The sequence below is a fragment of the Oncorhynchus nerka genome, linkage group LG13 (assembly GCF_034236695.1).
Source record: "Oncorhynchus nerka isolate Pitt River linkage group LG13, Oner_Uvic_2.0, whole genome shotgun sequence".
NCBI classification, from domain to species: domain Eukaryota; kingdom Metazoa; phylum Chordata; class Actinopteri; order Salmoniformes; family Salmonidae; genus Oncorhynchus; species Oncorhynchus nerka.
The window spans coordinates 14,458,931-14,480,050 of record NC_088408.1 but is presented as its reverse complement, the minus strand read 5'-3'; the positions used below and the strand labels follow the sequence as shown (position 1 = coordinate 14,480,050).

Genomic DNA, 21,120 nt, shown 5'->3' with positions numbered 1-21,120 from the left:
TGTCCCAAAAAGTCTGTTTAGTTGGCGCCATCGATTTGAGTAATCTACTCGTTCAACATGCCGAGAAAGGAATCCGAAACCCTACCCCTCAACTTTGTTTCAATAAGTCAAAATAAGTTTCTATTTACTCCTCAGATACTCTAAAATATAATCAAACTATAATATTTCTCACAGAAAGAAGTATGTTCAATAGGATACCGATTTTAGCAGGTGCGTCCTCTCTTCATGGCGCGCGCAAACATGAATTTCCAAGACTGTGTCGCTGTACTAAAACTGATATTTCTTATTCATTTTTGAAGTTACAAGCCTGACACATTGAACATAGACTGCTGACACCATGTGGAAGCCATAGGAATTGCAGCCAGGGAGCTAATTTTCAGTAGGACCTTATACTTGCCATTGTAAGAGGACGGACTCTCAAAAAAAAAACATCAGGTTGGTTTTTCTTTGGATTTTCTCCTACCATATCTATTGTGTTATATTCTATATTACTGTTTGCCCCTCTTGAGATGCTATAGCATCAACATAGGCAGTATACACTTCCTCAAAATAGTCAGAATTAATCTAAGATAAATCATGAAATCTGTAATAAATGTTGTTGTTATTGCCAAGGAGATCTTAGTCGCAAAATTTTACGACTAACTAATGAAAACATTCGCATAAAATGAATTATCTCTTGTTGAATGACAACAATCCCGTACATAGTTTCCACTCCTACTAGGAGTAGTACAAGCACCCACAAGATGCATAGACTTCGGCTACCGAACTTCGATTTCCCTCAAGAAAAAATATTGTGTGCTCCAACAGCTGAAAAAAACTCTGCCGACACAAAATGTTGTCATAATATACAGTGCCTTCTGTAAGTATTCAGATCCCTTGACTTTTACCACATTTTGTTACATTACAGCCTTATTCTAAAATGTATTCAAAAAAATAATCTCTGCAATCTACACACAATAGCCCATAATGACAAAGCAAAAACAGGTTTTCAGAAATGTTTGCTCATTTATTAAAAAAAAATAGAAACATATAACATTTACATAAGTATTCAGACCCTTAACACAGAACTTTGTTGAAGCACCTTTGGTAGTGATTACTTTATCAAGTGTTCTTGGGTATGATGCTATAAGCTTGGCACACCTCTATTTGGGGAGTTTCTCCCATTCTTCTCTGCAGATCCTCTCAAGCTCTGTCAGGTTGGATGGGGAGTGTTGCTGCACAGCTATTTTCAGGTCTCTCCAGAGATGAAGGACATTCAGAGACTTGTCCCAAAGAGACTCCGGCGTTGTCTTGGCTGTGTGCTTAGTGTCGTTGTCCTGTTGGAAGGTGAACCTTCTCCCCAGTCTGAGGTCCTGAGTGCTCTGGAGCAGGCTTTCATCAAGGATCTCTCTGTACTTTGCTCCATTCATCTTTGCCTCGATTCTGACTAGTCTCCCATTCCCTGCCTCTGAAAGACATCCCCACAGCATGATTCTGCCACCACCATGCTTCACAGTAGGGATGGTGCCAGATTTCCTCCAGATGTGACGCTTGGCATTCAGACCAAAGAGTTCAATCTTGGTTTCATCGGACCAGAGAATCTTGTTTCTCATGGTCTGAGTCTTTAGGTGCCTTTTGGCAAACTCCAAGTGGGCTGTCATATGCCTTTTACTGAGGAGTGGCATCTGTCTGGCCACTCTACCATAAAGGCCTGATTGGTGGAGTGCTGCAGAGATGGTTGTCCTTCTGGAAGGTTCTCCCATCTCCACAGAGGACCTCTGACAGAGTGACCATCGGGTTCTTGGTCACCTCCCTGACCAAGGCCCTTTTCCCCTGATTGTTTGCAGTTTGACCGGGCAGCCAGCTCTAGGAAGAGTCTTGGTGGTTCCAAACTTCTTCCATTTAAGAATGATGGAGGCCAGTGTTCTTCTGGACCTTCAAATGCTGCAGAATTTTTTTGTAACCTTCCCCAGATCTGTGCCTCGACACAATCCTGTCTCTGAACTCTAATGACAATTTCTTGGACCTCATGGCTTTGTTTTTGCTCTGACATACACTGTCAGCTGACCTTATACAGACAGATGTGTGTTTTTCCAAATCATGTCCAATCTATTGAATTTACCACCGGTGGATTCCAATCAAGTTGTAGAAACATCTCGAGGATGATCAATGGAAACAGGATGCACCTGAACTAAATTTTGAGTCTCATAGCAAATGGTCTAAATACTTATGCAAATAAGGTATGTTTTTTCGGTTTTATTCATTTGCAAACATTTCTAATAACCTGTTTTCACTTTGTCATTATGGGGTATTGTGTGTAGATTGCTGAAATATAAAATATATTTCATCCATTTTGGAACAAGGCTGTAACGTAACACAATGTGGAACAAGCCAAGGGGTCTGAATGCTTTCTGAAAGCCCTGTATATGCCGACTGTTCCAATGTGGAACAAGCCAAGGGGTCTGAATGCTTTCTGAAAGCCCTGTATATGCCGACTGTTCCAATGTGGAACAAGCCAAGGGGTCTGAATGCTTTCTGAAAGCCCTGTATATGCCGACTGTTCCAATGTGGAACAAGCCAAGGGGTCTGAATACTTTCTGAAGGCCCTGTATATGCCGACTGTTCCAATGTGGAACAAGCCAAGGGGTCTGAATGCTTTCTGAAGACCCTGTATATGCCGACTGTTCCAATGTGGAACAAGCCAAGGGGTCTGAATGCTTTCTGAAGGCCCTGTATATGCCGACTGTTCCAACTGGGAAGGGACAGGCTTAACCCAGATAGCAAAACCTTTCCTCACACTTTGGCGGATACTACCTTGCATTCTGCCAAACAGTCTTGCGATCACCACAACCTGGACAGGGGCAGGGGATAAGACCTGTTTCAGGGACTTGTTTCTGAAGACCGTTCTTCACAGTAAGTTTTGATATTATGAAATGTGTTACACTTGTTTTCTCTACTTTTTAAGTTAAATCTTAAACTCATGTGTAAGACCATGTGCGATTCAAATGTAACTCAGTGTTCTTTCTTTGTGTATAGGAGCCATTCTGAAGATCTCCGCAACCCGGGATGCCATTGTTGAGGGGTCCAGATTCAGGTCACCCGTTACCTGAAAGGCGCCTCGGGTTGAGGCAGGAGGCTGAGGCGCACAGAGGAAAGGGAGCCGCTGCAGTGAGGGTCAACGTCAAGTCTCAGACCACCTGTCTCAAAACCAGCCACAGAACTGTAACAAACAGCTGAACCCTGGGCTGACTCCTGCATCCTACCACACACTTACCATTTATTCATATTCTGTACACACTGAAATCAGTTTTGTCTTCCGGACCAATGCAATAGTTATGTCACCATACTTCACTTCTCATGTATATACTTTCACAGGTTTCTATGCTGTTATTACACTCACTATGCGCATGGGAAAACAATGTCCTACTATATCCCTATAGGCCATTTTTTACATTATTTTTATTTGTGTCTTATTTTATTTTATCTGCATGCCTCTTGTACTTATGTTAGTATGTTATACACTGAGTACACGTGGGACTGCTGAGGGGAAGACGGCTCATAATAACGTCCGGAACAGAGCAAATGGAATGGAAACATGGAAACCATGTGTTTGATGCATTTGATACCATTCCATTAATTCCGCTCCAGTCATTACCACGAGCCCGTCCTCCCAAATTAAGGTGCCACCAACCTCCTGTGACTGAGGATACAAAACATTAAGGACACCTATTTCCATGACATAGACTGACCAGGTGAATCCAATGATCCCTTATAGATGTCCCTTATAAATCCACTTCAATCAGTGTAGATGAAGGGGAGGAGGCAGGTTAAAGGAGGATTTCTAAGTCTTGAGACAATTGACACATGGATTGTGTATGTGTGCCTTTCAGAGGGTGAACGGGAAGACAAAATATTTAAGTGCCTTTGAACGGGGTATGGTAGTAGGTGCCAGGCGCACTGGTTTGTGTCAAGAACTGCAGTGCTGCTGGGTTTTTCACGTTCAACAGTTTCCTGTGTGTATCAAGAATGGTCCACCACCCAAAGGACATCCATAACACTTGACACACCTGTGGGAAGCATTGGCCAGCGTCACCATGGAACGCTTTCCATACCTTGTAGAGTCTTAGGAAGGTGTCCTTAATGTTTTGTACACTCAGTGGATATGTGTTACTGATTTGATTACTGCCACGTTTGTCGCCATTGAACTGTGTGAGAAGCCTGCAAGTAGGGCAATAACATTGAATACGTACCTGCGTAATTGCACACCCAACTCACTCGTGCTTCGCTTTATCACATTTGACGTTGTCCGTAATCTTGAGTTCAGTTGCACACAAAAAATCCTACAATGATGGAAAGACCTGTGTGTTGTGTTCCTTGTTAATGCAGACAGAGAAGAGCTCCAACTTCTTAATCATAGCCTCAATTTTTTCCCGCACGTTGAATATAGTTGCGGAGAGTCCCTGTAATCCTAGATTCAGATTATTCAGGCAAGGATAAAACATCACCCAGATAGGCCAGTCATGTGAGAAACTCGTCATCATGCAGGTGGTCAGACAAGTGAGAATGATGGTCAGTGAAAACTTTAAGCTCGTCTCTCAATTGAAAAAAAAATGTATCAATACTTTGCCCTTGATAACCAGCGCACTTCTGTATGTTGTAAAAGTGTTACATGGTCGATGCCCATACTATTGCATAGTGCAGAAAATACACGAGAGTTCAGGTGCCTTGCTTTAACAAAGTTAACCATTTTCACTGTAGTGTCCAAAACGTCTTTCAAGCTGTCAGGCATTCCCTTGGCAGCAAGAGCCTCTCTGTGAATGCTGCTGTTTACACAAGTGGCGTCGGGAGCAACTGCTTGCAGGCGCGTTACCACTCCACTATGTCTCCCTGTCATGGCTTTTGCACCATTAGTACAGATCGTACAGAGCACCAGCTACTACTGGGTACATACGGACTGTTAGTGGAATTCCCGCAAGAGAGTAATGGCTAATGTGATTGGATGTTAATTATTTGACTAGGATACCTGTATTTGACATTGTGTTGTTATTTCGCTGAACACTAGATGATTTAATTGTATTTTTGGCAGTGAAATTAGGTTACTCAGGATATTTAAAAACACTCACCCAAATGTATCGCCCCGTTGGAAAAATATAAATGGACTGTTTGAAAATGTGAAGAAGAAGAAAATATGATCTATATTTTTATTTGGCCCCTGACAGCATTGCCCCAGTTTGGGAATACCTGGTCTAGGTTATATCAGCTGTGTCGGTGAACCACTTCTGAACTGCCTGACACAGAGGGCACAGCATGATCAGAGGTGAGAGGTCACTTGGTCGGGGTCAACAGGAAGTATTATTAAAAAGATGCTTTACATTGAACTACAGATAGATATGTAGCAGTCCCAGAGTGCATTTCACCTCCTGATGATTATGATGACTGGCAGTGTAAGCATGATTAATCCTTGTTTTTTTTTATTCTCTCCATCTGTCTGTCGTCCGTAGGTATTTTTTGATGTGAGAAACAATGCCAACCCCCCCAGTCCCGTCATCACCACTTCCCCAACAAGGGGCCCGAGACTGGTTAGGAGACACCGTTAGAGACACACTTATGCAACTTTGAGGACCTGAGAATATAAAGTTTTGTAGCACTGTAATTCATTAATCATATGCTGTCTTCCCTAGTAGCACTGTAATTAATTAATCATATGCCGTCTTCCCTAGTAACACTGTAAAGTCATGAATCATATGCTGTCATCCCTAGTAACACTGTAATTCATGAATCATATGCTGTCATCCCTAGTAACACTGTAATTCATGAATCATATACGTTATTCCCTATTAACACTGTAATTCATTAATCATATGCTGTCATCCCTAGTAACACTGTAATTCATGAATCATATGCTGGCTCCTCTGTTCTGACCTCTTTCTCTTTCTGTCTTTGACACTTTTTTTCGCACCCCTCTCCCCACCTCATCTTTCTTCCTCTGTTGTTATAGTGCATACCAGATGTGCATTGAAGTACAGATTGAACTTGTATTGATAATATAATATTATAATATTTATAATGCATGTATTATGTATTTATAACACTTGGATAATGAACTTCTTTTAGTAAAGAATTCTCTACTGGAATTTGTTCTCATTCTCTGCTGGTTGAAATGAAGTCTCTCATTTGATGAAATACTACACATATCCTGTGTCCTCAGATCAATGGAGATTGAGGAAATTAGATTGTGAGATGCACCTGTTTTAGAGTATTTACATGATGCATAGGAAGTGTAGTGTACTGTTTTTTAAATTCTGGTTCTGTATGTATGAATTACAAATCAGCCTTTAACTAGTTAAATCATGTGTTCCAGTCTATTGCAGAGTTCAATGTGTACCCATTGATGTCCCAGGACCAGGATTGGTAAACCCTGTTGAAGTGTATAATTGTAAGACATACATGCAGACACAGCATCATTCAAATACTGGAGTTTGATACTCCTCGTATTGGATATGACTGAAAAATAATGTCTCACAGACATTCATACCCGAACCACACCTTTATTTGCCAAGGTAGAGTACATGATCAGAGATTATATTCAATGACAGGCTACAATGTGGGGGAACTCATGCTTGGAAATAACTACATGTATATACGACTTGCATCCTTGGCACAATAAAGTTAAATCATATTCTCCTCAATCGATAGGCTTCATTGATGCCATTTAAAGTCCATACAACCGGCCATGATAGCTGAGGTTCATAGCTAGCTAGCTAATGTTGACTTTATAAGATTAACATGTAACAGTCATTTTCTGCAATTTTTGGGGGATTAATGATTAATTGGTAGAAGCAATTAAAACCACTGTTCTGAACTCATATTTATACCAAATGTTTTAGGGTCCATATACAGATCGGCTAAATAGCTAGTGACATCCATAGGCATACAGGTATTTTTATAATCCACTACACAATAAGCAAGAACATAATTAGCTAGCTACATTACTTCAACTGCATTGCATGGCAAATATCAGCAAGGCAAGTTTACAAAATGGTACATTTAATTTGCAGTAAACGCTTTCCTTACGAAAAAACATAACAGCCAGTCCAAAATAACACCCTTGTTTTGAAGTGCATTTAGTTTATTTAACCAGGTAGGCTAGTTGAGAACAAGTTATTCTGAAATGTTTGTGTCCAAAATACAACCATCAACTGTAGTTAGTGCACTTTTTGCTGCAGTTTAAAAACGGCAATCTTTTTTTGTAAGGTTTTAGCTAGCTAGACTCTTTACATCCACTGTTTCACAAGACCACAGCCTGGTTTTCTGGTTTTGTCAGGAGTGCCGCCCCCTAGTGTACGTGAGCGGTGAGGTGATGGGCAAAAAAGCTGTCGCACGGCGGCACCACGCTGGCGGGATGCCGGTCTCCAGAGTGCTCTTTGCAAACAGGGTTGTAGGCCTATGCAAGATGTATTGTTTTTCATTTCTCTGTATTAACACATAAATCATGGTGAATAGTGTGTCTGTAACTAGACAAAGTCCTTACATTTCAGAAGGATAGAAAAATGTTTTCGAAATTATGACATTTTTGATCCCTTGTTTAATTTTAGGGTCAATTGCGTCCTTTCTTTATGGACGTTTAATGCGCACAGCAGGTAAAGTAACTATCATTCTACTAGTCACATATGATCGTGAGGTGCACACTGTACAGTCTATTCTCCATAACTCTACTAATTATCTTTATTTATTTATCCTATATATTGGCTTTTTATATCCAGCTAAAAGTAGTTCACTATTTGTGGAATAGGATGTGATGTTATCACATGCTATTGAAAGACAAACACTGTCGCTCATGACCATTGATATGGTAAAGTCATTGGCGCCGTGGAGTTGCCTGGGAGACGCTCAAACATCATGCGCAGTTACTCTGCAATGATGCAAGCTGTCCCAACTCACCACACACCCGCTAAGTGCGATCAACCAGCGAGAAGAATAAAGACGATACGCTCATCTTGAACATGTTATGTGGGCAAAAGAACAGAGTATTTTAGAACCATTGCGGGATTCATTTTTTTTTTAAGACATGGAAGCGGTGAGTAGACTTATTAGATTTAAGACGGTTGAGTCCGATCGGATTATCTAGAAACATTTATTGAAAACTAAGTTCGCCAACAGTATCGGTGCACTTTGTGTGTGTATGTGTGTGTGTAATGACCATCTCGCGGTTGGTATTCGAACGTTTCTATTAAAGCAATCACAAACACCAAAATCACAAGCCTACAACTGCATCAATTTAACTTATATCAAATGTTGCTGTATTTCACACGTTAAAGTTGATGTTTATCACAATTGAAACAGTACAGGACATATCTGCACTCCAATGTGAGGCTATATTTGTTGTAGTGCTGCTATCCATGTTATGAGAACATGTTGCTTCCAGTAGTAGCCCCGCTATTTTAACGTGTTGAATAGACATTTAATAATAGTTTTAGCCAGCAGTGAAAGCTCTCAGTTATCGAAGTAACTCTAAGAATGACTTATTTTAACGATGAAAACATGGATGTTCTTCTGTAGCCTAAATTAATTATATAGATACATTTCTATGTATCTACATTTCGGAGGCCAAAGTTGAAAACCTTTCTTTTTTCGTCACCCTTTTGACTCATGAGTCCACCTGACATTTAAAGCCATTTAAAACAGACTTAAACAATTGACTCCGGGGCATCAGTGATTAGTCACTCTAACAAGTAGCCTAGCCACCAGCTGTAAGGAACAGTATTTAATTAGCCACCAATTTGAACCTGTTTTCCTAAAGGGGCCCCTCTTATCAACTTCCTCCTCAATGAATCAGTAAGCTAGGAGCTAGTGTAATTACAGCCACAGATGAGCCCAGAGCCATACGGTCTAGTCTAGGACCTACTGTTGGTGAACTCATTTTCTACACTTATAAATTATATGAGTGAAGATAATCAAATTTATGCCTACTTTTAGGATAAAGTTACCCCCACAAAGGGTGTGTATTCGTGCGTGTTTGTGTGTGTGTGTGTCCGTTCAAAGCTTAATTTACACAAAGTAATCTCATCAGAACCTATGCCAGCTCCCATGGTCTCTCCTCAGTGTCATGCTGCTGACAGAGCTGAAGCCTGCAGAACTACATTAGACCACGAGATGCTTCCTCCCCAGGCTTAACCAAACCCATGGGAGAGGAACAGATGGTGCTGGTGGCTCACTGTGGCCGTCTGTATTGTTTGTCAGCCTCGCTGTGCTCTAAACAGTGCTAAATACCTAGATACGGGAGGGGGAGAAGAGAGGTAGAGTATTAGGGGGAGGGGGAGAGAGTAGACCTGCCAGACATGATTAGCTGGTCCCGGGGGTGAAGGGGTTAGGATTGCCATGTGTGTTTGTCGTGGCTGGCTGCCTCTCTCTGACAGAAGGAACTTCAGAGGTGTCTGTCCAAGAAAAGCTGAGAACTGCCCCAAAACATCTTGAATTATTACATTGATGACATGTCATTTCCTGTTCAAGCCATTTTACTTTCCTTTGTCATTCATGTTAGTTCTAGACAATACTGTTTGCTTCATTATTTATGTAGTTCCCTTGCAGCATCAGGTCTGACTGGGTCTTGATTGGGTTGGGTGGACATTTTGAGAGCCAGCTGATGTTTGTGTATTGAAACGCCCCATACACTCCCTGAGTAACATTCCTAGCTTTTTGCTTCTCCATTCTACTGTCCCTAACCAGACAAAACTTTGGCTTTGTGAGAACGTTTTCCTTGCATCTTGACATGCACATAATCCTCACACAAAAAAATCACTTGCTCCTCATCCTTTGTCTCTTTCTGAAGAAAAATCATTATACAATTTGTCCTTTAAAAAAACACTTGCAAGTTCAGTTGCCCTTGAGTATGGTGTACACACACCAGCTCACTTTATTTCCCTAGTGAACATCTCATAGTCATACAATCATATAGTTGGTTAATCCAGATTAATACTGGGTAACATCCTTAAAATAGATTGTAATCCACAGCAGCAATGGCAGATCAGGTTGGTTGTATACTCGTAATATACAGGTTCTGGTTGAATGCATTATGATGCACTTCCTGTCACATTTTATATCCCTATAATGACTGTAGATGAATAAAATCAGCCTGAAGGACCCAGGGAGCAAAGATGTGAGGGGGTATTAGATGACAGAGAGATATTCAGGCAAGGACAGGTGGGGACAGACAGGGATGGGGACTCAAGGGATTGGGACAGGAAAGTGAGGGCAGGCCAGGGAGGTTGCCATGTGTGGAGTTAGATTAGCTCTTCTGTTGATTGTAAACTAGGAGGAGGGAGGATAAAATGGTGGTTAGGTATATAGTAGGTGGTTCTGGTAGTAATGCATGTAGTAGGTGGTTCTGGTAGTAATGTATATACTAGGTGGTTCTACTAGTAAGGTATATATACTAGATGCGATAGGTAATCAAAGATCAGGGTTAGGTAACCAGGTTGGTTATTACTGTCTGGACCTTTAGGCGTAAATATACTGGTCTAATGTACCATGTGCAAAATTGAACATCAGAACATGAATAGTGTATATCTGGTGTCTCAAACTTATTTTGCCCAGGGGCCAAATTATGTGTTCACCGAGGTCCAGAGGGCTGTGGTGTGTTGCTGTGCCTTGGTTCTGATAGTAAGGTCCGGAGGCCTGTGGTGTGTTGCTGTGCCTTGGTTCTGGTAGTAAGGTTTGGAGGGCTGTGGTGTGTTGCTGTGCCTTGGTTCTGGTAGTAAGGTCCGGAGGGCTGTGGTGTGTTGCTGTGCCTTGGTTCTGGTAGTAAGGTCCGGAGGGCTGTGGTGTGTTGCTGTGCCTTGGTTCTGGTAGTAAGGTCCGGAGGGCTGTGGTGTGTTGCTGTGCCTTGGTTCTGGTAGCAAGGTCCAGAGGGCTGTGGTGTGTTGCTGTGCCTTGGTTCTGGTAGTAAGGTCCGGAGGGCTGTGGTGTATTTATTTGCCTTGGTTCTGGTAGTAAGGTCCGGAGGGTTGTGGTGTATTTATTTGCCTTGGTTCTGGTAGTAAGGTCCGGAGGGTTGTGGTGTATTTATTTGCCTTGGTTCTGGTAGTAAGGTCCGGAGGGCTGTGGTGTGTTGCTGTGCCTTGGTTCTGGTAGTAAGGTCCGGAGGGCTGTGGTGTGTTGCTGTGCCTTGGTTCTGGTAGTAAGGTCCGGAGGGTTGTGGTGTATTTATTTGCCTTGGTTCTGGTAGTAAGGTCCGGAGGGCTGTGGTGTGTTGCTGTGCCTTGGTTCTGGTAGTAAGGTCCAGAGGGCTGTGGTGTGTTGCTGTGCCTTGGTTCTGGTAGTAAGGTCCGGAGGGCTGTGGTGTGTTGCTGTGCCTTGGTTCTGGTAGTAAGGTCCGGAGGGCTGTGGTGTGTTGCTGTGCCTTGGTTCTGGTAGTAAGGTCCGGAGGGCTGTGGTGTGTTGCTGTGCCTTGGTTCTGGTAGTAAGGTCCGGAGGGCTGTGGTGTGTTGCTGTGCCTTGGTTCTGGTAGTAAGGTCCGGAGGGCTGTGGTGTGTTGCTGTGCCTTGGTTCTGGTAGTAAGGTCCGGAGGGCTGTGGTGTGTTGCTGTGCCTTGGTTCTGGTAGTAAGGTCCGGAGGGCTGTGGTGTGTTGCTGTGCCTTGGTTCTGGTAGTAAGGTCCGGAGGGCTGTGGTGTAATTCTTTGCCGTCAAAATCGGCAGAAACAGTAGACGATGCAGGACACAGCATTTACTATGACGGCTGCGGTCCGTGACCACAGCTGTCATAGTAAATGCTGTGTACTGTATGCCACCCGTTTGAGACCCCTGGAGTACATAACAAATATATTGTGGCTGTAATAATGAATAGTGTAAATTTGATAAGAAGGAGGTAGGTAAATGTTGGTAGCCTCTCATCAAATTGCATAGGCCTAGCTAGCTAGCTAGCTATCACAAGACTTCACATTATGGCTCACAAGACGAGAACAGTGGTAATGCTGCTGCTCCATCCTAACCCTGCTTATGCATTTCAGAACCTGCTCACCACCTGAAGACAACTGTCCCAGTTGAAGTGCTATGGCCCCTGTTGCAGTGAAGAGTCCTAGCCTCAGGCCTTCATAGTGGACATTGCCCTATCAACACACACAGGTGTAGGCCAGGGTCAGACTCCCGGAGCAGGGATGATCACTTCTCACCAGAACGGAGGACCCGGATATGTAACAGAGGACCCAATGGGGCCTGTAAATGGCGCGGAGGGTCCTGGGAGTGGAGCCAAGCTGCAGCAGAGAGAGAGGGCTGTGGATGTCCCCCCTGGGGACCGGGTGGTGGGGACTGTTAGCAGCATGGTGCAGGGTTCCCGCAGCAGCGCCCAGATGGAGAGGATGCAGCAGTACCAGGAAGAGCTGAGGAGGAAGCGGGAGGAGGACGCCAACAAAGGGAAGCATGAAATCGATGTCAACGCCTCGCTCAGGCTCAAGAAGTTGGCCCAGAACCCAGCCAAGACGGGTATCGACAACCCCACGTTCGAAGCGCCTGAGGCAGGCAAGGAGACCAAGGATGGGAGCCCCCTGCCTGGTGGGGACACGGCTGCGGGTGAGTAGAATCATGAGTTAATGAAGGGAGGGGGAGGCAAAGGTGTAGGTGGAGGCGAGGGTGAGAGGGGATGGGGGTACCTCTGTGAGAAGAACAATAGAGGTGTTGGGAACTATCATAAGGATTCTGTGAAACAAAGGAGTCAGAACAGTGGGCAAGGAAAGGGCTGAGCCAGGGCCATTGATGGTGTGAGGATGGGGGATTAAAAGTGAATGTCAATGGAAAGGCTCCCTCCATTTAGTCACATGGAAGTCACTCACTCCCCTCAACACTGGTAAAGAGGATGGATCCATTTGGAGTGAAAAACTTATGTTTGGAAGTCAATTTTTCAGAGGTATTCTCATTCTGGCATTGCACATGTAGGCCTGAAATATATCTGTTTCATTGGAGGGTGATTGTAAATCATATGAAGGTGGTATAAGAAGTGGTGTCGGGAGCAACTTATATAGGGAAGGAACCAACGGGAGTGGCATATATAGGGAAGGAACCAACGGGAGTGACATATATAGGGAAGGAACCAACGGGAGTGACATATATAGGGAAGGAACCAATGGGAGTGACATATATAGGGAAGGAACCAATGGGTGACAAATATAGGGAAGGAACCAATGGGAGAGACATATATAGGGAAGGAACCAATGGGAGTGACATATATAGGGAAGGAACCAACGGGAGTGACATATATAGGGAAGGAACCAACGGGAGTGACATATATAGGGAAGGAACCAACGGGAGTGTCATATACAGGGAAGGAACCAACGGGAGTGACATATAGGGAAGGAACCAACGGGAGTGACATATATAGGAAGGTAATCAGGGAAGTGATGAAGACCAGGTGAGTCTGATGACGCGCAGGTGCGTGTAACGATGGTGACAGGTGTACGCCATAACGACCAGCCTGGTGACCTAGAGGCCGGAGAGGGAGCACACGTGACAATATGTAATTATTGGCGCAGTCACGTCATATTTTTCAATATAGTGTAGGCCTTCCGTAGGCGACATGAGTCTCACTAGTGTTGAGTAATTTATTTATAGCTCAGCATTCAACACCATAGTACCCTCCAAGCTCATCATTACGCTCGGGGCCCTGGGTCTGAACCCCACCCTGTGCAACTGGGTAGGAAACAACACCTCCAATTCGCTGAACCTCAACACAGGGGCCCCACAAGGGTGCGTGCTCAGTCCACTCCTGTACTCACTGTTCACCCATTACTGCATGGCCACGCACGCACGCCTCCAACTCAATCAAGTTTGCAGACGACACAACAGTTGTCACGCCCTGACCATAGTAAGCTGTTTATTCTCTGTTGGTTGGGGCGTGATAGTGACTAGGGTGGGTCATCTAGGTTTTTTGTATGTCTATGTTGGCCTGATATGGTTCCCAATCAGAGACAGCTGTTTATCGTTGTCTCTGATTGGGGATCATATTTAGGTAGCCCTTTCCTCATTTGTGTTTGTGGGATCTTGTCTACATAGAGTTGCCTGAGTGCACATCAGTAGCTTCACGTTTCGTTTATGCTTTATTGTTTTGTTTTGGTGAGTTTCAGTGTATTAAAAATATGTGGAACTCTATTCATGCTGTGTCTTGGTCTACTCATTACGACGAACGTGACAACAGTAGTAGGCCAGATTACCAACAATGACGAGACAGCCTGCAGGGAGGAGGTGAGGGCCCTGGGAGAGTGGTGCCAGGAAAGTACCCTCTCACTCAACATGAACAAAACAAAGGAGCTGATCGTGGACTTCAGGAAACAGTGGATGGAGCTCGCCCCTGTCCACATCAATGTGACCGCAGTGGAGAAGGTGTAAAGTTTCAAGTTTCGTGGCGTACACATCACTGACGATCTGAAATGGTCCACCCACACAGACAGTGTAGTGAACAAGGCGCAACAGCGTCTCTTCAACCTCAGGAGGCTGAAGAAATTTGGCTTCACCCCTAAAACCCTCACAAACTCTTACAGATGCACAATTGAGAGCATTCTGTCGGGCTGTATCAATGCCTGGTATGGCAACTGCACCGCCCTCAACCGCAGGGCTCTCCAAAGGGTGGTGCGGTCAGCCCAATGCATCACCGGGGTCAAACTACCTGCCCTGCAGGACACCTACACCCCCGATGTCACAGGAAGACCTAAAAGATCATCAAGGACATCAACCACCCGAGCCACGGCCTGTTCACCCCGCTATCATCCAGAAGGCGAGGTCAGTACAGGTGCATCAAAGCTGGGACAGAGAGACTGGGAAAACAGCTTCTATCTCAAGCCCATCAAACTGTTAAATAGCCATCACTAGCTGGCTTCCACCCTGTCATGTAACCCTGCACCTTATATACATACTGGCCACTTTAATAATGGAACACTAGTCACTTTAATAATGTTTACATACTGCTTTACTCAACTCATATGTAAATACTGTATTCTATTCTGCTGTATTTTAGTCAATGCCACTCTGACATTGCTCAATCTAATATTTATATATTTTTTAACTCCATTATTTTACATTTGTGTGTATCGTTGTGAATCGTTTCGTGTGAATCACTACACCCACAATAACATTTGCTAAATATGTGTATGTGACCAATACAATTTCATTTGATTGGAATTTTGATTTGAAGTGAATTTAATATATTTTGTGAGGTGAAACCAAATGGTTCCTCAGATCATTTGTTTTCATGTCAGTTGGTTAGCCTTAGAGGAGACAGTAGGTTGTGGTTGTTGCTGCTGACCGGTTTTAGTGGGGGGGACATGCACATGCGCGCACACACACACACACACACACTCCCTGCTTCTTCTTATCTCAGGTAAACGCCCCTTTAGGAGATCACTGTCTAGATAACATTAATCAAGTAAGCTGCTGTAATCTGTGGTTTATATGAAATCCATGTCTTAATCCATGTACCTGGTCAGTTAAACAGAACACCTGCTGATTTAGAACAGTAGGGAGGGCCGTGTAAGCAATGCTTTAGCCCCCCTTTCCCCTGGTGTCACAGTGCTCCTCAGAGTCACTATATGTAGGTGGTACCTTCAGGCCAAACTTGATGCAGATGTCAAATCCTGTCTGGGTGCAGAATCCCACTGGTGCACAACCCCAAACAGGTTTTGGCACCAGAATTGACTTTGGCATGACAATATCCCATTAGTAACGTGACTTTAAAATTCCCACGCTGTCTCTGTGTGAGCAAGCGCTTGCTAGCGCCAGAGAGGTTTGAAACCGTGAGACATGTGATTTTACTTTCTGAAAATTCCTTGTGGACAAACGTACCACTTTGGTCTGAATGTCAAAGGTCACAGGCATTACAGGAGGTAAGAGCATATTGAACCTCTCTCTCTCTCTGGCCCTAGTAAACAACTCCTCACACAGAGATGAATTAACCTCTCTCTCTCTCTCTCTCTGGCCCTAGTAAACAACTCCTCACACAGAGATGAATGAACCTCTCTCTCTCTCTGGCCCTAGTAAACAACTCCTCACACAGAGATGAATGAACCTCTCTCTCTCTCTGGCCCTAGTAAACAACTCCTCACACAGAGATGAATGAACCTCTCTCTCTCTCTCTGGCCCTAGTAAACAACTCCTCACACAGAGATGAATGAACCTCTCTCTCTCTCTGGCCCTAGTAAACAACTCCTCACACAGAGATGAATGAACCTCTCTCTCTCTCTGGCCCTAGTAAACAACTCCTCACACAGAGATGAATGAACCTCTCTCTCTCTGGCCCTAGTAAACAACTCCTCACACAGAGATGAATGAACCTCTCTCTCTCTCTGGCCCTAGTAAACAACTCCTCACACAGAGATGAATGAACCTCTCTCTCTCTCTGGCCCTAGTAAACAACTCCTCACACAGAGATGAATGAACCTCTCTCTCTCTCTGGCCCTAGTAAACAACTCCTCACACAGAGATGAATGAACCTCTCTCTCTCTGGCCCTAGTAAACAACTCCTCACACAGAGATGTATGAACCTCTCTCTCTCTGGCCCTAGTAAACAACTCCTCACACAGAGATGAATGAACCTCTCTCTCTCTCTGGCCCTAGTAAACAACTCCTCACACAGAGATGAATGATACTGGAAATTAGGCAGTTGAGCCTAATCAACCTCTTTTTCTAATTGTTTTATATTGCTTATTGCCTTCTTTGTATTGCACCTTTACCACGTATTGCATTATGGTGTTATTGTTGAGATTTAAATTTGGACTTCTTTTGATATTTTACTGCACTGTTGAGATGTAGTTCGCAAGTAAAGCATTTCATTGCACCGTTTACACCCCAGTGTATCCTGTGAATATGACGAATACTTTTTGATTTTCTCTCCCTACTTTTCTCTCCCCAGAGCTGGAAGATCTGCTGGAGGCCCTACGACGGGTGCAGAGCTGCCTAGTGGACACCCAATCGCAGGCCGACGTGGCTCTGGTGCTGGGCATGCTGCACAAGGAGGACTTCCAGAGCGCCTTCACCATCCACAGTGCCGTGACCCAGCAGATGCAGCCGCGCGGCAGCCCGCCCTTGCCCCTCACCTCCCAGGCCCAGGGCCTCTGCCTGGAGGTAGAGTGAAATGCTCCAGCACTCTAGTGATCTAGAAATGAAATGGGATGTATTGGTCAGAAGGTAGGGGGAGAAAAAAGGAGGTAAGGTATCAGGAGGGAGGTGGAGGAAGGTTTGGAGGTGAGGATTTGGGGGAGGAGAGAAGAATATGTGGGTTAAGGAGATATGTTGGGCAATGAAGAACAGCTGGGCAGGGAAGTTGAGAGAGATGGGAAGAAGGAGAAGGAGGATGAGAGGAGGGTGACAGAGAAACTACAAAGAAATGAGGGTAAAGGAAGCCAGGCACATAACTGTTGATTAGAGATGCAGTCTCATATTGACTTGGAAATGATCATTGGTGTGTTGGAACTAGATTCCCCATCTCACGTGTTGTTTCCTGCTTCCATGGCATCACCATTAAAGGGATAGTACACGCAAGCTGTCCCTGTAGACTTCCAGTCATTGTGTTAATGCTAGCAGTTGATCTAGAAACTACCTTAAACTTCCTTTATTAAACAATACACAGGGACAAAACAATGGTCTCTGAGAAGTGCTTGACTTGGGCAGAAGCTCGCCGGAGCTGAGTACCGGCACGTCAAATGTTCTACTGCTTGAGCTCCTGTTCCTCTTGGATAATATTAGCTCAGAAGTATTGTGACGCTCATGCACCTAAATGTAAACAAAATGAGTACCGGGACCTATTTCAGTCAAAGGCAAGCACTTTCTCTGAGTAAGTAGAAAAAAGGACTTCATCGCCAAAATGTTGCACAATCCGGTTAAACATCTCACAGCATATCACAGCTGGGGGTAATGTTACCCTCTGTACCAGGAGTGACAGAGTAACACAAACTCATCACTGTGTCCACATCTGTCTGACCACTGTTCTACCTGACTGCTTCAGTGACAAAATACAAAAAATTCCATAGGTCTCTGCCACAGCACAACCAGCTGTGATTGACCTGTGGGTCTATACATTGTCTAGTCCATACATATCCATCATTCATTGGTCTGTACAGCCACATAGTCTGTCCGATAGCCTGTTATGCTGGAGTCCTGTAGATCTAGCTAATCTCTCACCACGTACAGGTCATCAGGTCCTTATGATTCCATATGACCTGATGGATTGTATTACGTGCTGGTCCAGAAGGAACAAACAGTGTGACTTCTATCAGACCATGGTTCAAATAGTATTAGCTTTTCTTCCAAATGATTTAGCTGCACTTGACTGAGCTTGCCTGGCGCGTTGGAACCAAAGTGTAAACCTCGTCCATTTGGCACTCTGCAGCAGGCTCAATAAAATACTCAGGCATTTTAATGAAAATAAATAGTACTTGGACCCAGGTCTGATTTCTATAGGAAAGCTGGCTGTAAACCAGTCAACATATGATAACTGACAAAGAGGCTGCTTTTAAGGGTTCATTTGGACTGAAAATAGCACATCGGTACCATTGCTCTTGTGATGTGAAGATGACATTAAGGACACGCGTGTAGGCTTCGGAAGAGGACCTCGGTCAGTGAGATACTGATCTTTCTCACACACACACCATCTCTGTTCATACAGTAAATACATGCAGACACTCACACAGAGCAGCTGGCACAGCGCCAGGAGATACTTAGCAAGGTGGTAATAGTTTGAGCCAGTGGACGGTGTGTCTAAACTAAGTGGCTGGTGGCGTGGGCCTTCCTGATTGGCCCTCGGGGCCAGGTAATCTCCCAGCAGCCCCGGGGCCTGGAAGGAAGTGGCCGAGGATCTGCCACAGCCAGAAAAAGAAACTCCAGCAGCTTACAGGGTAGAGGGGCTGGAGGGAGGTGGAGAGGAGAGGAGGGGTATGGGCTAGAGGGAGGTGGAGAGGAGAGGAGGGGCATGGGCTGGAGGGAGGTGGAGAGGAGAGGAGGGGCATGGGCTAGAGGGAGGTGGAGAGGAGAGGAGGGGCATGGGCTGGAGGGAGGTGGAGAGGAGAGGAGGGGCATGGGCTGGAGGGAGGTGGAGAGGAGGGGCATGGGCTGGAGGGAGGTGGAGAGGAGAGGAGGGGCATGGGCTGGAGGGAGGTGGAGAGGAGAGGAGGGGTATGGGCTGGAGGGAGGAGGAGAGGAGGGGCATGGGCTGGAGGGAGGTGGAGAGGAGAGGAGAGCATGGGCTGGAGGGAGGTGGAGAGGAGAGGAGGGGCATGGGCTAGAGGGAGGTGGAGAGGAGAGGAGGGGCATGGGCTGGAGGGAGGTGGAGAGGAGGGGTATGGGCTAGAGCAGGGGTGTCAAAGTCAAATGGACGGAGGGCCAAATAAAAAAATCAGCTACAAGACGAGGGCCGGACTGTTCGAATGTTCATTGAAAAATTTTTAAATGACGCATATAGTCTAGTGAACCTAATTGAACCTACTGAAAACCTAACAAATATATTACAATATGATCAGATAAATAAAGCAATATTTTCTTATGGCTCTGTCAGTAATCTTTAATTTTCAACAGACACAAAAGACAAATTTCCTTTATATAAATATCCCCATAACATGAACATTAAATGAAAGAAACCGGTATTCAAGGCACCATCAGTAGACTATATTTTCTATTTTAGCAAAAGTGGGCTAAATTTACTTCAAAGAAAAAACAATAATAGCAATTTTCTATCATCCACTCAACTGAAATATTTTTAAAATATAATTGGATTGAAATACAAAAAATAAAGTGCAAAAATCTATTAATCAAAAACAACACTTTGTTTAAGGAGAAGTAACATGCAGTGAAAACAAATATTAAATTTGAACTTTTAAACTTGAACTGAGTAAAAACTCTAAATATGTGATTGCACAGTAATGTTCACTTGTTTGAGGTTGAGGGTGATACTTGGTGGTGTCCCATCTTTTCCACAAGTTCATCAATGTTCGGGTAAGGCTCTGAGCTGAAGAAATCCTCAGAATTGAGTGGAGGTGTTCAGCAGTAAGTCGACTTCTGTGTGATGTTTTGTTCAGGTTCATCAAAGAAAACAGTTGTTCACACAGGTATGTGCTGCCAAACATAGACAACGTTTGAGCAGCCTGGATGCGCAGCTGGGGCATTGTGCCGGGAGGAAACGGGCGAACTCCGCAGCACCCACTGCCGCATATTTTGCCCTCAGTGCATCATTGCATTGGAGGTCAATCAACTCCATTTGGAGGTTTGGTGGTGAGCTTTCCACGTCAACAGCAAATGGGTTACCGAGCAGTTCCAACCTGCTTTTTTGTGCTTCAAAGTCAGCAAATCGGCGTCGAAAGTCAGCGGCAAGCATACCTATTTTATCAGCCAACTGTGTGCTCGGGAACGCACTGGTAGAGAGCTTCTCTTTCATGGTCTGGCAGCTGGGAAAGTGGCTCAAATTTTCTTTCCGCATCTGCGTCTCCCACAGAGTCAGTTTGGTTTTAAATGCCTTCACTGTACTGTACATATCAGAGATGACACGATCCCGACCCTGCAGCTGCAAGTTTATTGCATTCAGATGACTCGTAATGTCACACAGAAAAGCCATTTCACACAGAAACATTTCGTCTCGGAGTTGTGTTGTGTCTTTCCCTTTGCTGTCCAAGAACAGACAAATCTCCTCACGAAGCTCGAAACATCTTTGAAGCACCTTTCCCTGGCTTAGCCATCGCACCTCTGTGTGATAAGGCAAATCACCATGCTCCGTTTCTAACTCCGTCAGAAATGCCTTGAACTGGCGGTGATTCAAACCTTTGGCTCTGATAAAGTTAACTGTGCGCGTGATGATGCTCATTACATGCTCCATTTTCAAGGCTTTACCGCACAACGCTTCCTGGTGTATGATACAATGATAAGCTGTCAGCTCACCTGTCGCGTTTTCCTCTTGCATCTTTTCCCGTATCTTCGCCACCAGTCCGCTCCTGTGTCCACACATCGCAGGTGCTCCGTCGGTTGTCAAACCCACGAGTTTTTCCCAAGGCAGCTCCATCTCATTTACACATCTTGACACCTCTTCATACAAATCATGCCCGTAGTTGTGCCATGCATAGGACGTAAAGCCAAAAACTCCTCTGTCACGCTTTAGGTTGGAGTCCACTCCGCGGATGAAA

At 44.5% G+C, this 21,120-nt stretch overlaps 1 pseudogene; it reads left to right on the top strand.

Annotated features, from left to right (window-relative positions):
• The first annotated feature begins 7,853 nt into the window (after positions 1 to 7,853).
• LOC115139155 (protein PALS1-like) overlaps positions 7,854 to 21,120 on the top strand; it is a 55,380-nt pseudogene continuing 42,113 nt past the window's right edge.